General features: G+C 41.5%; 1 pseudogene; it reads left to right on the forward strand.

The window, feature by feature from the left end:
- Positions 1-13,667: 13,667 nt before the first annotated feature.
- Positions 13,668-22,461, forward strand: part of LOC133243991 (F-box only protein 16-like) — a 61,889-nt pseudogene continuing 53,095 nt past the window's right edge.

Raw genomic sequence — 22,461 nt, forward strand, 5'->3', positions numbered from 1 at the left:
TTTCAAATAAGCAAACTGCCCTGATTAGAACTCTTCACAATTTTTAACTTCATCAAAGTAAAAATTAAATGTTAGCCAGCATACTGCCAAGTTGAGAATATATATAAGGAACACAGACTATCAAAGCTCTATAAAGGAGGAGAAAAGAATCTTCAGCTGATAAAGTTTTTAGAAGATTCTTACTGAGTACTCCCCTAAGCAGCAGCACTTTTATTCACTAAATTAAGACCAGGGTATATGAAGTTTACAAACTCAAAAATAACTTTCTAATATTAAATTTCTGGTTTCTTCAACAAAGGTGCAAGACAGGGAACCTTGTATTTTTTGTTCAAATTCAAATCAACCAAGCCTTTGTGCTCCTATTCTCTTTCTTCTTTGAAATTTCCATTCCTGTTACAGAGGAACTTGCTAGCTGACAAGCCTTCAAGCATAGCAACAGCCCAAGCTTAGCAAGGAGTGTGAAAGGGGAACAGAGTCAAAGGCCAAAATTTGACTCGTGAGATTCAGAATTCCAATCTCTGTCACTCTACAAAGGGTCTGAGAACCACTATTATGACTAAATTTACTAAATGTGAAACCAAATGTGGAACGGCCTTGAAAATTCAAAAATGGTATTCATTCTATTTTAGATCCAAATTAGAGTAAGAAATTATTTTAAACAATTTTTTAGAATAATTTTAAGTGACGTAAAATAAGAGCTTTGAAAACGTTTTTGTAAGAATAAAATTCTAAAGAGAAAAGGTCTAAAACTTTAAGAATTACTTTATATAGAATATATACAAAATTCTATGTTTGTAAAATACCTTTAGTCCCATAGATTTACTTTTCTTTTACAAATTTATTTTGTTAATGTCTTATGACAGCATATTAAATACTTTCCAATATTAGTTCAGTGAGCTAGTTTGCAGAAATATGACTTTATCACAGGGGTATATTTATCTTAAGTCAAAGGGGAGCTCCTGGAGCAGCCCATAAAATCTGACTTTTCTTCAGGAAGTACTTTTAACATTTCAAGTATCATGAATGGTTGTGAATTATAGTCTGACTCAAAAGATAAAACTTTACAAACCAAATTCATCACAATTAATACTTTACAATAAGCATTTTAAGGCATTCTTTTAAAGTGATCTAAAATGCAAGATAATCAATTAAAATTTTAAAAGCTTATTTTTTCTTCAAGTCAGAAATCACTAAATGCAATTAATTCTCCACTACTTGTGTATTTTCCACACTTTTCGATTCAGAAGTTTCCTAATTCCTGGCTGCTTTCCCTATCACACAATAGGCTCTTCAATCCACTTCACCAGGCTGTTGTTTGCTTACGGAAAACCACCATAATAATACTAACCCAAATAGAAGATAATAAGTCAGTCTGCTGGATAATGCACGTATCCTAAAAATATAAGCCATGAGTTTAAAGAATAAATACAATCAAAGAAATTTCATTTCCTCAAATGCCTATCCACAAAATGCTAATCACGGGTACAAAGAGGTATTAAATTATAGTATCCTCTTAAAAACAAAACAACAGAAAACTTTGTCTTTCAAGGTCAATTCAAATATCATCTGCAACTGATCCTTTCCACACATGATCCTTTTCTTTCTCTTTGAATCCTCTCAGCACTATATGCCTATTTATGGCATTTACCAAGTTCTTCCTTAAGTTTCAGTCATTCAGATAAAAACATATTTAATAAAAGTTACTAAGTCTTAGACACTGCAACTGGGAGCTAGACAAAAAAGGACAGCTGGGATTTTTAAAAATAAAGTTTCTGTACTAATTTTACTATTTTAAAAATACAATGTATTTCTTACAAAAAAAAAAAAAAAACAGAAAACACAAACATTAAATGAAAAACACAGAACACACAATAAACTGTGCTAATTCAAGAACAATCACTGTTGGTCTTGACAAAAATCTTTCCAGATCACTTACACTACATGAACATAAATACACTTCTTTTCTTCAACAAAAACAGGATGATACCATATATAGTATTTTACTATCTCTTCCTATTTTTTCCTATTAATTAATGTATCAGATTTGGCTTCCCTGGTGGCTCAGTAGTAAAGAATCCACCTGCCAAGCAGGAGACTCTGGTTCAATCCCTGGCTCAGGGAGATTCCCTGGAGGAGGAAATGGCAAAGCCACTCCAGTATTCTTGCCTGGGAAATCCCACTGACAGAGAAGCCTGGAGGGATCCATCAAGTGTAACCATTAGAATCTGACAGGCAAAGATGGAGATGAGATGATTCTTTAGGCAGAAAGAGAATGAGAGGTCTAGAGATAAGAAAGCGGGTTTGTTTTAGTCCTTTACTTTACTATACTACTTACAAGTGTAAACACATACTGTCGAAAGCTTCAAGTCACTTTGACCTTTCCCTGCTCCAAACAAAAAAAAGGGCCAAGTAAAACACTGGTGTTCACAGAAAAGTGGTATCTCTGGTACTCCTGTCAGGACTACCATTACTAACCCCAACAAACTCACAGCTACTTACAATTCCAGGAGATCATGTGCTTGGGTACAGCTCTACAACCTCTACAAGGCTACCACCACCTCTTCTGGAATTCACAGTTTATGAAGTTCATTAACTCACTCAAACATTCATTTAGCAGTTACCTATGACTGGTTCCAAACAGGAAAGGAGTTCGTCAAGGGTGTTTATTGTCACCCGGTTTATTTAACTTCTATGCAGAGTACATCATGAGAAACGCTGGCCTGGAAGACACACAAGCTGGAATCAAGATTGCCGGGAGAAATATCAATAACCTCAGATATGCAGATGACACCACCCTTATGGCAGAAAGTGAAGAGGAACTAAAAAGCCTCTTGATGAGAGTGAAAGAGGAGAGTGAAAAAGTTGGCTTAAAGCTCAACATTCAGAAAACGAAGATCATGGCATCCAGTCCCAACACTTCATGGGAAATAGACGGGGAAACAGTGTCAGACTTTATTTTTCTGGGCTCCAAAATCACTGCAGATGATGACTGCAGCCATGAAATTAAAAGACACTTACTCCTTGGAAGGAAAGTTATGACCAACCTAGATAGCATATTCAAAAGCAGAGCCATTACTTTACCAAAAAAGGTTCGTCCAGTCAAGGCTATGGTTTTTCCTGTGGTCATGTATGGATGTGAGAGTTGGACTGTGAAGAAAGCTGAGCGCTGAAGAATCGATGCTTTTGAACTGTGGTGTTGGAGAAGATTCTTCAGAGTCCCTTGGACTACAAGGAGATCCAACCAGTCCATTCTAAAGGAGATCAGCCCTGGGATTTCATTTTTTTTTTTTTTAGCACAGAAAGAGTTTTTTTTTTTATTCCAAAAATCATTTACTTTGTTGCAAGTATAGGAGTCAATGCACATTTTGCCATTTAAGAGGAAAGAATGTGTGGATATCTGAGGGAACATATTTGTGGCTTGTTTCCATGATATCTCAGAACTCCCTACCCTGCCTGCCTAAAGATCAGCCCTGGGACTTCTTTGGAAGGAATGATGCTAAAGCTGAAACTCCAGTACTTTGGCCACCTCATGCGAAGAATTGACTCATTGGAAAGGACTCTGATGCTGGGAGGGATTGGGGGCAGGAGGAGAAGGGGATGACAGAGGATGAGATGGCTGGATGGCATCACTGATTCGATGGACATGAGTCTGAGTGAACTCCGGGAGCTGGTGATGGACAGGGAGGCCTGGTGTGCTGTGATTCATGGGGTCGCAAAGAGTCGCACACGACTGAGCGACTGATCTGACCTCATCTGATCTGATGTGTTAGGTACTATGTTACCTGCTGGCCCTACAAAGATGAATAAGGACCTCAATAGCAAGTTCTGCTTTCAAAAGCAAGTGTCCTGCAGTAGGACCTGAACTAAAAAATGAGGACAAGTTCGTACCCAATACAATGGCTATTATTCCAAAACAAAAACCCAGAAAATAACTAGTGTTGGTGAGGATACAGAGATACTGGAACCCTTGTGCATCACTAGCAAAAATGTAGAATGGAGCAGCTGCTATACAAAACAGTTCGGAGGGTCCTCAAAAAATTAAACAGAATTATCATGCTATCCTAAAATTTCACTTCTGAGAATAACCAAAAAAATTTAAAGCAATGTCTGGAACAAATATTTATACATCTGTATTCATAGCAGCTATATTCACAATAGCCAGAAAGTGGAAGGAACTCAAGTGTCTGATGCATGAATGATTAAACTAAACGTTGGGCATAAATATGCAATGAAATATTATTCAGTCTTAAAAAGGAAGGAAATTCTGACACTTGTTACGACATGCATGAATCTTGAAGACATTGTACAAAGTGAAATAAGCCAATCACAAAAGGACAAATATTTTATGAATTCACTTAAATGAGGTACTGGAGTAGTCAAATTCAGAGAGAAAGAAAAAAAGTAGAATGGTGGTTGCCAAAGGTTGAGGGGAGGGGAGAACAGGGAATTAGTGTTTAATAGGTAGTGTTTCAGTTTCAGAAGCTGAAAAAGTAAAGTATAGTGGTAATGACATACCAAGGTGACTGTACTTAATGCCACTGAACTGCACACTTAAAAATGACTGGAATGGGGGAATTCCTTGGTGGTTTCATGGTTAGGACTCTGAACTGTCACTGCTGGGGACTGGGTTGAATCCCTGGTTGAGGAATTAAGATCCCACAAACTGCATGGCATGCCAAAAAACAAACAAGATTCAAATGGTAAGTTTTATGTTATATATATTTTGTGTACATGCATGCTAAGTCACTTCAGTCATGTCGAACTCTTTGCAACACTGTGGATTGTAGCCTGTCACACTCCACTGTCCATTGGATTCTCCAGGCAAGAATACTGGATTGGGAAGCCATGCCCTCCCTCGAGGGGATCTCCCCAACCCTAGGCTCGAACCCACATCTCTTGCATTGGCAGGCAGTTTCTTTACCACTAGTGCAACATGTATATTTTGCCACAATTTAAAAAAAAATTCTGAGGAATATTATCTATAAGTGCTACTATGAAATAGCCAGGATATATTGTTAAGTAAAAAAAAACAAGGTAGAGAAAACAAACAGTATGACACTATACCAAAAGAGCGTGGAAGAATATATAGCTATACACAGATATTATATAGACATTTTCTACAATTACTATAACTTTTAATGGAAGGATAAACAAAAAGCTTTAAAAAAACAACTACCCCCAAGGGAAGGAAAGAATAAGGTTAGGATTCAGCTGGTAAAGAATCCAGCTGCAGACTCCGATTCAATTCCTGGGTCGGGAAGATCCCTTGGAGAAAGGATAGGCTATCCACTCCAGTATTCATGGCCTTCCCTGGTGGCTCAGATGGTAAATAATTTGCCTGAAATTCGGGAGACCTGAGTTCAATCCCTGGGTTGGGAAGATCCCCTGAAGGAGGGCATGACTACCCACTCCAGTATTCTTGCCTGCAGAATCCCCACGGACACAGGAGCCTAACAGGCTACAGTCCATTGGGTCTCAAAGAGTCAGACACAAATGAGGGACTAAGCACAAACACAGTCCAGAAACTAGACTCCTCTCAATGTGCCTTGTCATATATACCAAGTTTTTAAACATGATTATAAAATAAATTTAAACAAAAAAATATTTTTAAGTCGTTCCTCAAAATCAAAATGAAAAACAAACCTACACTGTGTATTGAGTTAAACCAAACAGAGGAGTGCTTAACTCTAAAACACAGCAATCTGACTGCACATCCTTGGTGAAATGCATCCTAAGGACATAAGAAATACAAAGAAACCTTACAGTGCTTTCAGTAATGATACTGACATTATTCTGAAATTATGTAATGTCTGTATATCATAAGGTTTCGGTATGAGAAGAAACAAAAATTCTAAAATTTTAAATAAAAACTCTCCAATAATATTTCATTACAAGTTATCAGTATAAACTCATGCTGAACTTTCTTTTTTTAAAAAAGTATTTCCTAGCTCCATCTTTGAAGAGACCTATCAATTACTAACCTAGTATCAATAAGCATAGCACCCAGAGAGCAGTCTGTAAAAATCCGTGAAAATTCCTTCCAACTAAAAGGAACCAGCGCTCACAAAAGAAACTGATAATTCAACTTCTGAGGCAGAATTTTACGAAATGAGGTTGGATCATACCAGAAAGCAAGGAAGCAGTCAGAAACCACTAGGATAGTATCAAAAACACTTAGGAGCTATCTTGAAGAGGTGCTCACTGCCAAAAGCAGAACAGACTGAGCCACAACAAAATAATAACTGCAAAAGGACTGAAACACATAAAATATGATAAAAATCCATGACTTCATAATGATACTTGAAAGGAGAATGATGATATTTGAAAGGAGAAAGATCTCATTAGTCACTTTTGAAAGATTCTTATGAATCAATTTATTATCCTAAAAACTAACAAAGGAGAACAGTTGCATATTTACTGTCTTTTTTATATAAACTGAACACAAGAGTAACTCAACAGTCCAATAATCAAAATGAGGAAGTTTCTGTTTATAAAGTATTCTAGCTGAGAAACGAAGAATGACAGAATATCACCATTTTACAAACCCCTAATAAAATTCTTGACCTAGGGAAAGATCGACGGCTGCTAAAATTATACAGAGTAACAAGCAGATATTACAGGGCCTTGGAACTATTCTTTCAAAACAAAAACAGACAGAAGAACATGGTCAAAAGCATCACAGGGATGCAAACAGCAAAATAAAGTCTGAGACAATCTGCAGGGCAAGTGTGTTACAAGAAAAAAGGAAGATGGGAAAGGGAAGGAGAAACTATAAATTAAGAAGCATATCAGTTCAGTTCAGTAGCTCAGTCATGTCCAACTCTTTGTGATCCCATGAACTGCAGCACGCCAGGCCTCGCTGCCCATCACCAACTCCCAGAGTGTACCCAAATCCATATCGATCGAGTCAATAATGTCATCCAACCATCTCATCCTTTGCCGTCCCCTTCTCCTCCTGCCCTCAATCTGTCCCAGCACCAGGGTCTTTTCCAATGAGTCAGCTCTTCGTATCAGGTGGCCAAAGTATTGGAGTTTCAACTTCAACATCAGTCCGTCCAATGAACACCTAGGACTGATCTCCTTTAGAATGGACTGGTTGCATCTCCTTGTAGTCCAAGGGACTCTGAAGAATCTTCTCCAACACCACAGTTCAAAAGCATCAATTCTTCAGCACTCAGCTTTCTTCACAGCCCAACTCTCACATCCATACATGACCACAGGAAAAACCATAGCCTTGAATAGATGGACCTTCGTTGGCAAAGTAATATCTCTGGTTTTTAATATAGTATCTAGGTTGGTCATAAATTTTCTTCCAAGGAGTAAGTGTCTTTTCATTTCATGGCTAAAATCACCATCTGCAGTGATTCTGGAGCCCCCAAAAATAAAGTCTGATACTGTTTCCCCATCTATTTCCCAAGAAGTGATGGGACCAGATGCCATGATCTTCGTTTTCTGCATGTTGAGCTTTAAGCCAACTTTTTCACTCTCCTCTTGCACGTTCATCAAGAGGCTCTTTAATTCTTCTTCACTTTCTGCCATAAAGGTGGTGTCATCTGCATATCTGAGGTTATTGATATTTCTCCTGGCAATCTTAATTTCAGCTTGTGCTTCCTCCAGCCCAGCGTTTCTCATGATGTACTCTGCATATAAATTAAATAAGCAGGGTGACAATATACAGCTTTGACGTATTCCTTTTCCTATTTGGAACCAGTCTGTTGTTCCATGTCCAGTTCTGTTTAATTTTTATCAATGTGTAACATCAGGAATCTGATATTCCCCAATTTACCAGTTCCCTTTTGATGTTAAAAAGTAAAAGCCCCGAAAATAAGTTGAGTATTTGTCCTGAAGAGCAGCAATAAAGGGCATGCAATCTTGGAAGACTGTCTTCAGAGGCTGGCTACAAAGCCAGACCCAAAGAACTCAGGTGGGAAAAGCAAGAGATGGCAACTGTGAAGAGGAAAGAAAGCCGGCAGAATCCCAGAAGAGACAATGACAAAAGTGGGCCCTGGGGGCTTGTCAGCAAGGCCCTGCAACAAAAGATACTAGCAATTCTATTCCAATTCACACTTTCTGTACAGAAAGTGATTCCTTTCATCTTTCTCAGCTTAGATTTACTTATCTGGACACACTATACATATACATAGCATTTTGCGTTTCCAATTCACAAATTAAAGGTTGCCTCAAACACACTGGCTACAATGGGAACCGGAGGATATTCTTTTGTCTTCTTTCAGAGTTTTCCAAGACTGCATTATAAGGATTAGCACTCACTACCTCTGAAGCTTCTTCTCTCAAGGAAATCATCATCTTGTAAGAGAGCAAAGTACACACTGAGAGCATATCACTGCTCAAAGTGCTAGATTCCTTTTCCTAAAACTCATGTGGGTTTTGGCCTTTTGTTTTCCATATCGTGTTTAAAAAATAAATTCATTCTCAGGATACTGTTTTCTGGTTGCTAAAGCATCAGTTCAGTTCAGTCGCTAAGTCGTGTCCGACTCTTTTCGACCCCATGAATCGCAGCACGCCAGGCCTCCCTGTCCATCACCAACTCCCGGAGTTCACCCAGACTAACGTCCATCAAGTCAGTGATGCCATCCAGCCATCTCATCCTCTGTCATCCCCTTCTCCTCCTGCCCCCAATCTCTCACAGCATCAGAGTCTTTTCCAATGATTTAATTCTTCACATGAGGTGGCCAAAGTACTGGAATTTCAGCTTTAGCATCATTCCTTCCAAAGAAATCCCAGGGCTGATCTCTGCTCCATATTTAATTCATCGGAGAAGGCAATGGCAACCCACTCCAGTCCTCTTGCCTGGAAAATCCCATGGGCGGAGGAGCCTGGTAGGCTGCCGTCTATGGGGTCGCACAGAGTTGGAAATGACTGAAGCGATTTAGCAGCAGCATATTTAATTCATAGGGCCTAGATTCTTACAAATCTCTAGGTATCACTTTGCTACATTATCTCATTTTTAAAGTCCGTCTAGTCATCTACTGATTACAAAAGACAATCTAATCTTCCAGTGTGCTGAGTGATGGGGCTTAAAAAAATACAGGAAAAACAAATAAAGTTCAAAACTAAAATGAATAGTAGGCATCAAAATCCAGTCCATCTTACAACTTATATATACTTTTAATTCTAGAGACAGCAGAAGCAGAAGATCTTTTAAAACTAAAACCGGAAAGTTAAAAGATGGCCAGAAGTGAAGTGGAGTCTCTCAGTCGTTTCCGACTCTTTGTGACCCCATGGACTGTAGCCTACCAGGCCTCTCTGTCCATGGGATTTTCCAGGCAATAGTACTGGAGTGGGTTGCCATTTCTTTCTCAGGGGATCTTCCCAACCCAGGGATTGAACCCAGGTCTCCCGCATTGTAGGCAGACACTTAACTATCTGAGCCACCAGGGAAGTCCTAAAAGATGGCCAGAGTCTGGACTTTAAAAAAAAAAAAAAACAGGTTGAAATTCCAGCCTCGTTTCCCTGTTCCATTAAAATGTGTTCAGGAAATGCTCTAATATCAAGCTCCTGATTTTTTTCCCCCTTTAGCATGGTTGCATGTTTTAACTATAAAATTAGTTTAATGAGATAAACTTTGAGGACCAGGATTTTTTTTTTTTAGGCCTACTAGCCTAGTTGTTTGGAGAAGGCAATGGCACCCCACTCCAGTACCCTTGCCTGGAAGATCCCGTGGATGGAGGAACCTAGTAGGCTGCAGTCCATGGGGTTGCACAGAGTCAGACATGACTGAAGTGACTTAGCAGGAGCAGCAGCAGCCTAGTTGTTTTTTCTTAAACTTCATTCACAGCGAATTCCTTGGATCCCCCAAAACTGTTGCTAGTTCTCAGCGTAACAAATTGTAACTCAAAGACAGATTCATCATTTCTGATGCAACAGTCAGTTAAAACTAATTTCTACTCAAAGAGGAGCTGGTACTCTTCAAACATTCATTCCTAACCTTCTGGAAATGCCATTATTAAAAACCTTCACTTCTTTCCTTAAGACGCTGCAACCCTTCTTCTCCCAAATCTATACTGAACAATTCCTCTCATACATATTTCAAAGTTTTGCTTTTCATTTGCACTACTGCTCTTTTTGTGGGCAGCTGCAGCTTTAAATGTCTCTAATTCTAGAGATTTAGAGGTTAAAAAATGCTTGAGGCCAACACTGCTCTTCCCTGTGAAAGAAGGTAAAGATGCAGTAAGAACTGTTTCCTAGCACATGTCTCCTGAAGAAAATAAAAGTCAACAGCAGTCTAACATCAACAAACTAACATGCTCAGAATAAGTTTTCAGTATGAAATCTCACAGTTTTACTAACACTTATGAAATTTAAGTCGGGGAGAGAGATGTTTTGCCTGTCAAGTGGGCAACAGAGGACTTACAGTGAGTTTAAAACCCCCTCTCTTTGCCCAGTGATGATGCGCTCACAACACTGTGCTATACAAAAAAAAGAACGTGCACTTTACTATTTAGCTTCCCCGGAGAAGGCAATGGCACCCCACTCCAGTACTCTTGCCTGGAGAATCCCATGGACTGAGGAGCCTGGTGCACTGCAGTCCATGGGATCGCCAAGAGTCAGACACGACTGAGTGACTTCACTTTCACTTTTCACTTTTATGCATTGGAGAAGGAAATGGCAACCCACTCCAGTGTTCTTGCCTGGAGAATCCCAGGAATGCGGTAGCCTTGTGGGCTGCTGTCTATGGGGTCGAATAGAGTCAGACACGACTGAAGCGACTTGGTGGCAGCAGCAGCAAGTCTCCCTACTTCAAATATCTCAATCGTGGCTGGGATCTCTCTAGAAAAATCCACCTGAATGTTCAAAGCACAAAATAAAGGTCAGAGGAATACAGTACCTAAGATGAAAAAAGGGATCAAAGAACCTAAAGTCCTTTCTTCCTCTATTAGTAGGGCACTGGTAGATTTAGGAGAGATGTAGAGGCAGGGAATATTAGTGGAAGAGAAAAAGAAAAAAGAAAAAACGGAGGAGGAGGAAAGAGAAGGTAAGACGATAGGCTTTACTAATTGTTGAGGTCCTTTAACGGACCAGACCCTGGTGGTCCAGAGTCGACGATAAGAAAGTAAAGGAGAGAAAGAGGCTGATATTCCTTGGTTTACGCAGAAAGCCAAGAAAGCCCCTGGCACGGGGCTCGCTCAGTTCATGGAGGCCTCAGGCTCCCTCTCGATGCGGTGAAGGCACACAGCGCCTTCTCAAGAGGGTCTTAGAAGCCTGGGCAGAAAAGTGAATTCAGAGGGCTTCTGTGCTCCAAAGAAATAGCCTGATAGAGAAAAAGAAAGACATGGGGATCAGAGCTCTGATGGAGCAAAGGAGTTTTAATTAACATGGTGTGGGCATATAGACTGTCTTACAAGGTAGTTATTCTCAGCAAAGATAAAGATTAAAATTCCAGACTTATAAAACATAGGCGATCCATATTAAAGAGAGAGAGAGTTGTAAACAATCACTTTTACTGTATGGTTCACAAGAAGGAGAGGGTACTTATCTCCGTATAGAAAATCTAATGAAGGAAATGCCTGGATTCCTCAGCCCCCGGGAGACGCTTGAGGATTTAGGAATTAATAAGGAACAGAGAATTTCTGACAGATCCAAAACAGCACACAGGAAGCCTCCTGTTAAATGCTTCCTGAAAACTAATTACCTTATTTTCCTGACAGTTTCAAAGCATTTGTGGGGAGGGGAGTAGAGGAGGAACCTCTTATTTCACTAAATAAAAGGCAACACTGTAAGAAGAACTGCATCTCAATTATCTTTTATTTTCAGCTACATCCTTGCAAGCCTGCCCACTTAAACTTTTACATCACTTTCCTATCTTATTACCTCTATGTTGTGGTTTGGTACTTCAAACAAACACTTTTTTTTTCCTTCTTCTTATGGAGGAAAAAGATGGTATTGATTTGCTTAAAAGTACGGATGGGTTAAAAAAAAAATGACGGAGGGAAATCATTATCTTGAGGAGTTAATGGTTCTTAATAACAGAACTACGGATTTATCCATCCCTTTGACTGTTAGCATGCCACTAAAGGCTTCAGAAGGCTCAAGAGGGAGGTTAACATCCCCCTTGTCAAGTGTTTGTTTCCTTGCTCCTGCGGTATTGGCTTTGCCAAGTAACCCAATTCCCGTATATAAACATTACAGGTCTCTCCAAACTACTTCTATAAAATAAGATATGGTTTGACCAATCTTATAGAGCAGTCATTTATTTCTATAGCTGCTGGTCTGCTCTGCTGCTCTGTCTGCCTACATTCAGAAGGGAACAAAAATTCAAAATTTCATTTATTCTGGGCCCAAAACCAGACCTTTTGTCCTTCCTAGATATTTTGCAACTTCGAGTTGACTCCTCTGCCTAAATTAGTGGCATATGTTTTTGTTAAGAAAAAAGAAGAAAGAAAGAAAGAAAGAAAGAAAAAACCACCCCTTATTCTCTTATTGAGGAAGGCAACTAATTCTGAAAAAGGCCTCTAGGAAGATGTTAAAATGTCTTGAAATGTTTAACAGAACCTTATTTCAGAGGCTATGGATGAACCTCCCCGAGGTACCCCAGGGCAAACACACGGAGCGTCCAAGGGGGCAGAGGGGAAAGCCTCGAGGAGGAATATGCAGACTTTGCAAAACTGACGGGAGGGAGGAGAGGGGACAACCCTCAGGACTAGAAACAGGAAGCAGTCCAGATGCTGCGATGCTGCCTGCACCCCCGCACCCAGCCCTCCGTGCATCGTCCTCCCCGCCAGCAGCTGCATGCTCCACCCACAGCCCCCAGTGGCCCGGGAGTGCCACACGCCCCTGCGGCGCCGACTGAGCCCCAGGGCTGGGCCGAGGGCGGCGTGCAGGGAGCGTGGGCCCCACTCGACCAGGTTGCTGGGCGCAGATTCGGGACCGAGAGGGTTAATCCAGTCCGCGCACACAGTCCGCCCAGCCCCAAACCCGGGCTCCCCTGCCGGCCCGCCACCCACCCCGAGAAAGCCCGGAGACACCCCTCCACAGCACAGCGCCCAAGGCTTTTGTTTTGTCAGAGACGAGAATAACGATCCTTGAGGAGGAGGTGCCGCAGCTGCTCGTGGCTCTTTGGCACAGGCTTACACCGAGGAGCGGGCAGCCGCGGCGGCACCTCCTAAGTCCCCACTCTCAAGTCCTTTTCCCGCTGAGCAGGACGGGAAGGGGCCTGCACGACCCGGGGCTCACCTCACACCTCGGGGCTGGGCTCCCGGGGGGCTGCGGTACCGGCCGGGGGCAGCCAAAGGTCCCTCAGGTAAACGGAGCCAGCGAGGACCACCAGCGTGCGCCTCCGAGCGACCGAGAGCTTTTGCGATGGCTGCGGCACATGCGCACGCACGTACTGCGCAGGCGCACTGCGCACGCTCGCCCGAGCGCTCCTATTTTGAGCCCAGCTTCTGGATACCCGTCTGCAGGTTTCGTTGCTCTTTACCTCGCGCCGAGGCTGATGCCTGGCCCTGTCCTGCTCCAACGGAGTCGTTCTGCGCTCTGGAAGCTTTTCTTAAATGCCCTCAGTCCCCTTTGCAAAGCTCTCCCTCCCTTCCCTGCTGAGACAATGCAGCGACTCTCATCACTCAAGCCTGGAACGCTATTATTGAGAGACCACCAAAACCTGTTTGAGAACCAGCGTGCCCCCTGGAAACCCGGGGATTGGAATTAAGAGGTGGGTGCTGAGAGTGGTACTGGGTGCAGATAGAAGTAGTCAGCTTTCATATTGCAGAGCTCCAGGCTGAAGCAGCAGAGCAGATACCCTCTTTACCGACACCCACTTTAGTCAGCAGGTGGGGCTTGAGGTTATTGGTGGCATTCCCCATCTTCTGTTCTTTGGGAAATGTTTCTTCTCTCTTTTTCTTCATAAGTGATTTTATTTTTTTCTCCATAAGCTATTCTAGAACTTAAAGATTCCTTAGAAATCATCTAAACCTAACCTCTCATTATTCAGACGCGGAAAAGAACGGTCCAGAAAGGTTAAAAAGACTTAGCCAAAGCCAGGCAGGGTTTTAAGGGCTGAGTCTGGATTCACTCATTCCAAGCCAAAGCTGTTACCATTGCCTCTATCATTTTACCTACCTTCCTTTCTCTTCCTTTCCCTCCCTTTTCAACCTAGACTTCACAGCCATCATTTTGTTCTATGGTAGCACACAGGACTTGAAGAAATACTTTGATCTTGTAGCATAGTATGACTGTACTTAACGTTCTTCAACTGTACACTTGGTTAAAATGGTGTATTTTAGTATAATGTTCTGTCTGAATCTTTGCCACCCCATGTTAGGAGACTGACCAAAAACAGCTATATAATCTGTGGTTTGTCCAAACCCTTGGGACACATCTCTGTGGCATCTTTAATTATAGGCAACTATTTTATACAAAGAAAAGTGGAAGTGTTAGTCCCTCAGTCGTGTCCGACTCTTTGTGATCCAATGGACTGTAGCCCACCAGGTTCCTCTGTCCATGGACTTCTCCAGGCAAGAATACTGGAGTGGGTTGCCATTCCCTTCTCCAGGGGATCTTCCCGACCCAGGGATGGAACCCAGGTCTCCTGCATTGCAGCCAGATTCTTTACTGTTTGAGCCACCAGTGAAACAATCTGTTTTAAAGATGCTCCCTAAATGATAATAAATACTGAGCTTAGACAGTCATAAATATCGTTTGATGTCAGAAGATGAGCTATGCGAATTGCACCATAAAAGGGATCTGAAATGACATTTTCAATGTCGTTAATAAATACTAATGCAGTAATACTTTTTTTAAAAAAAATAACATTGATCCATAGGCTGATTCTTATCAAGTCATTGTGTCTTGTGGAGCCAACACTGCCTCTACTGAAGGTGAGTGAGTGAAGCAGCTAAGAGCATTTATGAAAAGCAGTATAGACCTGCTTCGGGTACTTCTAGATCCCTTGTACCTTCAGATCCTCTAGAGATGTGCTGCTCTCACATTTTTATGCAATTTACACATGGTCTTGTGAAAACTGTCAGGCATAGAACATATCTTGGCTCCTAGTGGGAGGTGGGAATGATGTAGAAATTATCGTTGAATGTATCAACATGATCACATCTCAGAAATAGACCACTGAGTGAAAGAAGCGAACTACAAAGTATGTAAATTATGATAGCTCTTTAAAACAGTCACACTGTTTACAAGGCCAAACATGTATATATAATAAGCATAAAAAGTGGACAAGTAGGCAGCACACTAAATTTTATGACAGTGGATGCCTCTAGGCAGGCAGGGTGGGAAATGAGATCTGGGCAGCATGTAAAAGAGGCTTCAACTCTTAATCACACACATGAAGCAAAATGTTAACATTTTAAAAAATCTCTGCAGGGAGAAAAGGGTGTTTCTTAGGCAAGTCTGTAAACTTTTCTTTATGGTTGAAATGTTCCCTTTAAAAATAATGTTGAGGGGCTTCCCTGGTGGTCCAGTAACTAAGATTCCACCCTCCCAATGCAGAGGACCTAGGTTAAATCCCTGGTCTGGGAACTAGTGCAAGACAGGGAAGCCTGGAGTGCAGCAGTTGATGGGGTTTCAGAGTCACACACGACTTAGCGACTGAAGACCAACTGGGAACTAGATCCCACAAACTGCAACTAAAGATCCAAGATCTTGTGTGCTGCAACTAAGATCCAGTGCAGCCAAATAAATATTTTTAAAAGGAATTAAAAAAAATTTTAAATGAAAGTAATGTTAAATTTTCGAGGACATTGAGCCAATGTGCTCACCGTGAACACAATGTGAAGGGCTGAACAAGGAGAGGTCCAGAGGATGCTAGTTGAGAGGATCAATGAAAGGGACCTTATTTTCAGGGATAAAAATATTCAGATCTAACAGGGATAAAGTGTCGGGCTCTCTTTAATCCCATCTTTCTTTCATTCAATGTTATAACCACCAATAGAAAGTCTTTAGGGCTTCCCTGGTAGCTCAGGAACTTCACCGAGACCCAACACTCTCCCAGGGAGTTGTTAAAACGGGTCTCTTTCTGGATGAACCCATTTTGAAACCATCCATGTTAACCGGTAATACATGGTAATTTAGTATTGCATCTACTTACCTCCCCCAGGCCTCCACCCCTGCAAAAGTCTTTGTTTATTCATTTTACGTACAACCTGATCATAAAACATACAACCATACTTAAAACCACTGGGATGGAATTCAGACAACATAAGTTTCGATTTGGCCACTTACTGATCCTTTGTCAACTCTAAAGAAAGCAGCAACTATGAGCTTTACTTTTCATTTTCTTTTTAAACGGGAGATATACGAATGCTGCCTATTTCAAAACAATGAAACAATATAAACATAGGGTTTACATTTATTTACCTTGGAAGAGAGTACATTTTTATGTATTTTAGAGAACGTGCGATAATGAGAAAAGTCTTCTTTTTTGAATTTGGTTAGCTGCTGCCCATAAGAACTGTTTTACACTTCCCAGATGTCCCTTCTGAAATGTTGTTTTTCTCTAGCATTAGTTTATAGTTCTATACCAGTAGTTATTTCTACATTGTACTTTCAAATCCTCATTAGATTTCTTTTTTTTTCTTATTCTTGCATTCTCACTCTGCCTCTCATTACATGGTAGATGCTTCATAAATTTCATTAATGAAATTAGACCAGATCAGAAAATTTCCCAAATTTGGAGTTATCCTTATTCAGGCATGCCATCTGCTGGTTCCCTGGTGTATCTGTTAGTCGGCCTGAATTCCTTAATCCAATAAATTACAATTCATGTTGAAGCATTGCTGAGTTTGTGTGTTGGGCAATTTTCCCACGTTCTTTCCCTTCCTGTGTGCAGGTGCTATTCTTTCATTGAACCTCTCCAGAATTGTTTTTCCTGCAACCTTCTTTTACCTGTTGGCCACTCTAAAAACCCGGAGAAACAGAGTTTACGTTTCAGAACCCCGGAGTGACCAGAACGATATAACTGGGCATGCTCAGTAGGTTGGCCTGATTTGGAACATACTTACAGCTTGAATGGGGGCATTTAATGCTGTTTGTTTCAGGATTGGCTACATATTCGTCCTAGCACTCTATTGAGAGATGGCAGCCTTTCCCACCCTCTGGGCCCTCCCACTTTTCCATTCTGTCCCTGTGCCCAAATTTGGAGCCAGCCCGCCAGGATCTCCCAGCCAATCAAGAGACCACACATTGTTGCCTAAGAGACCCCGGATGCCAGCGAAAAGATTTATAGGTAGTGATTGGCCTACTGGAAGGGGTGGGGGCTAGACGGAGTCACAGAAACAGGAGCTATGGCAACACCAGCGCTAGAGGCTTGAGGAGAAAGACTTGAAGAGAAAGACTTAAAGAGGTGAGAGCAGTGATCACTGCATGAAAAAGATGGAGACTCTTTTGAGAGCTCTTCTCTCAGGTCCTCCTGGGCTTCTCAAGAGCCTTGGTAGTGACCCTGGGAATTACATTTTGCTCTGTATTAGCAGTTAAATGACCAGGTGCATCATATATATGAAATTAACAACCAACAAATAATTACCTCTATGCTTATCAAAGCACTAGGTCTTTGCATTGTCTTATAGTTTCTCTTTGTTTCCACCTAGTTGAATATAAGATGAATTCATATTTAAATCTAGATCAGATCAAATCAGATCAGTCACTCAGTTGTGTGCGATTCTTTGCGACCCCATGAATCGCAGCACGCCAGGCCTCCCTGTCCATCACCAACTCCCGGAGTTCACTCAGACTCACATCCCTCGAGTCAGTGATGCCATTCAGCCATCTCATCCTCTGTTGTCCCCTTCTCCTGTTGCCCCCAATCCCTCCCAGCATCAGAGTCCTTTCCAATGAGTCAACTCTTTGCATGAGGTGGCCAAGGTACTGGACTTTCAGCTTTAGCATCATTCCTTCCAAAGAAATCCCAGGGCTGATCTCCTTCAGAATGGACTGGTTGGATCTCCTTGCAGTCCAAGGGACTCTCAAGAGTCTTCTCCAACACCACAGTTCAAAAGCATCAATTCTTCGGTGCTCAGCCTTCTTCACAGTCCAACTCTCACATCCGTACCCTATTTCCTGATCATTTCCTGGTAATCTCTATTTCCTTCTCTGATGATACTGCAGCGTACAATGGGTGAGCTGTGTGTTAGTGGAGAAACTCAACCGTGTTCTGCTCTGTAAACACCAAATAAAAACCCGATTATCCTGAGTCTAACCCCAGTGCTCGGTTCCTAATGTTGAGTTGTACCTTCTTTGCCACTAGCTTTAATCCTTAAACCACTCACCTCCACTGTTGTGTTCATTCATTCCGCTGATTGAGACAAGGTTTTACTGAGCACCTACTGTGCACTACTGAGTTTAGGATTCAGGTGAGCACATTCAGAAAACCACATTAGCAGAGAAGCACCAGTTTTGTACCACATTCTCTGATCTGAAGTTCAGTGTGTCTGTACAGATAGTGCATGAAGGGAGAGGAAGGAGGATGAACCAAAAAGGTAAATTCATGGTGTACCTAGACTAGCATGCTAAGGATTCTGTAGCCATTATCGAGTCTCTGAAGGTTTTTGAGCTGAAAAATGACTAACAGACCTTTTAAAAAATACTTCCCTGAATAGAGTAGTGGTTAGTCAAAGTTGGGGAGGAGGGAAGTGTGGAGATATTGATCAAAGGGTACAAACCTTCAGTTATAAAAGGAATAAGTTCTAGAGACCTTAAGTACAGCATGGTGACTATGTGGTGATGGTGGTGGTAGTTTAGTCGCTAAGTTGTGTCCCACTTTTGCAACCCCATGGACTATAGCCCACCAGGTTCCTCTGTCCATGGGATTCTCCAGGCAAGAATACTGGAGTGGGTTGCCATATACTTCTTCAGGGGATCTTCCTGCCCAGGGATCATGGTGACTATTGTTAATAATAATATATTATATACTTGAAATTTGCTAGAAGAGTAGATCTCAAGGGTAATCACACACACAGAAGCACACACATGCACACACACGCACACATGCACACACACACACAGTGACTATGGGAGGTGATGGATATGTTACATAGTTTGATTGTGGTAAGCATCCCACAATGTGTACATATACTAAAACATCACCTTAAATATATACATTTTTTTGTTAAAAAAACCCTCTTGTAGTAGACTGTAATCTCCATTATAGTCAAGACTTGTCTTTATACCTGTAATACAGACCTAATAAGTCTTTAGTGAAGTTGTGCAATGGTGACAGTGTGAAGAATGGCTTTGAAGATGGGATTGGAGGTGTGTTACCACTGGAACTTTACCAGAGGACCTATCCTTGCCTTTAAGCATGACACTAGAAGCACACACTGGGGGTAAGGGCCAGAAGCCCTTTTTCTTCCCCTTTATCCAAAGAAAAATTAAAGGGGAACATGCAAGGACAGCCATTAAGGGGGAAAGAGGTCATGAAAAAACAACAGCAAGGTTTGTATGTAGAAGGAGGGAAGGCAACTTGCTTTGTCTTGTAATTTTTTTGTATGTTGTATGAAAGCATCTGAGTGGTCTATACTGTGAACCAGTGTGGACATGCAGATATGCACACTGCCCATCTTCTAGAGTGGACAGAGGAAAAAACTGTAAAAGGATAATGACAAAAACCAGGGCAGGATACCTCCATTTGCCTGCTTCAGGAAGACTATTACCAAGAGGGCTCTTTTGCTCAGCCAGGCCCATCTCCTGAAAACCAAACTTTATTCAAATTGATTTGAAAAAAAGAGCCTAATTCAAATGATTTGTAGCTCTGAAGAACCAGGAAGGAAAAAACAAAAACAAACAAACAAAAAAACATGCAAAACCTTAGGGAGGACCTGGAAAAGCTGCTTTGTCTTAATCAGAAATCGGGCTTAGAATCAGTCAGATTGTTTTCTACTTAAACTGGGAAAAGAGAGTTTCTGAGCTTACAACAGAAGTTTTTAACCTGGTATAAGCAAAATATAATGTTAATATGCGGAGAAGGCAATGGCACCCCACTCCAGTACTTTGCCTGGAAAATCCCATGGATGGAGGAGCTTGGTAGGCTTCAGTCCATGGGGTCACTAAGAGTCGGACACGACTGAGCGACTTCCCTTTCACTTTTCACTTTCATGCATTGGAGAAGGAAATGGCAACCCATTCCAGTGTTCTTGCCTGGAGAATCCCAGGGACGGGGGAGCCTGGTGGCTGCTGTCTGTGGGATCACACAGAGTTGGACATGACTGAAGTGACTTAGCAGCAGCAGCAGCAATGTTAATATGAATTTTTCTAGGGAGAAGATTCATAGTTTTCATCATACCCTCAAAGAGTTTTATAGCCCTGAAAAAAATAAAATAAAAGATTGAAAACAATTGGTTTAAGGAATTCCCTGGCAGTCCAGAGGTTAGGACTCTGTATGTTCATTGCCGAGGGCCAGGGTCAATCCCTGGTTGGGGACTAAGATTCTGCAAGCCGAGTGGCTTAGCCTAAACAGATAAATAAAAATTAAAACACACACACACACACACAACTTCAATCAATTTAAATAGAAGAAATGTCAAACATGAATAAATAGCAATAAAAAAGGAAATATGTGATTTTTAACTGAGCAGATCTAGACTCAGTGACCATGCTTTATATATTTGCCTGCTCATGTGTATTTTTATAGCAGCCAATTAATAATACTGTAATGAAATCATTTCTTACATCTTTGCAACTTAGCTGTTAGGAGCTAAGAATGTGAGGGCTCATCTGAACCTCCTTTATTTCCCCTTATTCCAGTGGAGTGGTATCAGCAGGCAACTGCAGGAAGACATTATCTATGGTTTAAAACCCTGAGGTTTTAAAACTATTGGCTTTCTCTGCAGCTCTAATTTAAACCTGAGAGGGAATATTACATGTCAAGTGAGAGTCACAAAATTTCAGATCTAGCATTTGGGGGAATCCTCTGTAAGTCCAAAACTAACGGTTAATTAAAAAAAAAAATTTGTTTTTATTTATTTGGCTGTGCCAGGTCTTAGTTGTGGCATGTGGATCAAAATATTGTCTGGGTGAATTCCCTGGTGGTCCAGGGGACCTGGGTTCTATCCATGGTCAGGGAACTACATCCCACATGCCCTAACAAAGACCTGGCTCAGCCAGATAAATAAATAAAAATAAATCTTTTTTAAAAATTGTCTTATATTTGTTGCTATAATTTTTGGAGCCCTGGGTCAGGCAGGCAAATCCTGTGCAGGCTCCAACTCAGCACCGCTGCTTTGGATCTGAAACATACCTTCAGAGAGGAAGAAGGCACAAACAAACAGAAACACTGAAGCTATATACTGAAAATACCATCCATCTGCTTTAAATATTTTTTTACCTTAAAATATTTTGTTGTGCCCCCTTCAAGGACAGGCTTTGAAGAACTCTGGAAATAACAGGAAGTTCTAAGAAAGTCTGTGGTGATGCTATTTTTTTTTTTTTAACATTTTATTTTGTGTTGGAGTATAACCAATTAACAGTGTTGTGGTAGTTTCACATGAACAATGAAGGGTCTCACCCATACATATACATGTATCCATTCTCCCCCAGCCAGGCTGCCATTGAGCACAGTTCCTTGTGCTATATCATGGGTCCCTGTTGGTTATTCATTTTAAGTATAGCAGTGTGTACCTGTCCAAGTCAATCCTAAAGGAGATCAGTTCTGAATATTCATTGGAAGGACTGATGCTGAAGCTGAAGCTCCAATTCTTTGGCCACTCGATGCGAAGAGCCCACACATTAGAAAAGACCCTGATGCTGGGAAAGATTGAAGGCAGGAAGAGAAGGGGATGCCAGAGGACGAGATGGTTAGATGGCATAACTGACTCAATGGACATGAGTTTGAGTAACCTCCGGGAGATGGGAAAGGACAGGGAAGCCTGGCATGCTGCAGTCCATAGGGTTAGTCGGACATGACTGAGTGACTACTTGCAAAAAGTTTCAAAGCTAGTAAGTTTTAGAGCCAGGATCCAAACTGTGTAATGTAAAAAGTTTTGGTTGCAAACAACAGAAATATATTCTAGCTAATGTGTGTGTGCTGTGTGCTTAGTCACTAAGTTGTTTCCAACTCTTTGTCACCCGCCAGGCTCCTCCGTCCATGGGGATTCTCCAGCCAAGAATGCTGGAGTGGGTTACCATGCCCTCCTCCAAGGACTCTTCCCAACCCAGGGATCGAATCCAGGTCTCCCGCACTGCAGGCAGATTCCTTACCATCTGAACCACCAGGGATTCCCCTACAAGAAGGGTCTTCTAGCTAATGTAGGTGAAATTTATTGAAGGCTATCAGGTGGCTCAGATAAATGGATAAGAAAGGACATGCATGCATGCTAAGTTGCTTCAGTTGTGTCTGATTCTTTGTGACCCTGTGGACCATAGCCCACCAGGGTCCTCTGTCCAAGGGATTCTCCAGGCAAGAATACTGGAGTGGGCTGCCATGGCCTCCTCCAGCGGATCTTCCTGGCCCAGGGATCAAACGTGCATCTCCTATGTCTCCAGAATTGGCAGGTAGATTCT

Source organism: Bos javanicus, unplaced genomic scaffold (assembly GCF_032452875.1).
Source record: "Bos javanicus breed banteng unplaced genomic scaffold, ARS-OSU_banteng_1.0 tig00001810_1, whole genome shotgun sequence".
NCBI classification, from domain to species: Eukaryota; Metazoa; Chordata; class Mammalia; order Artiodactyla; family Bovidae; genus Bos; species Bos javanicus.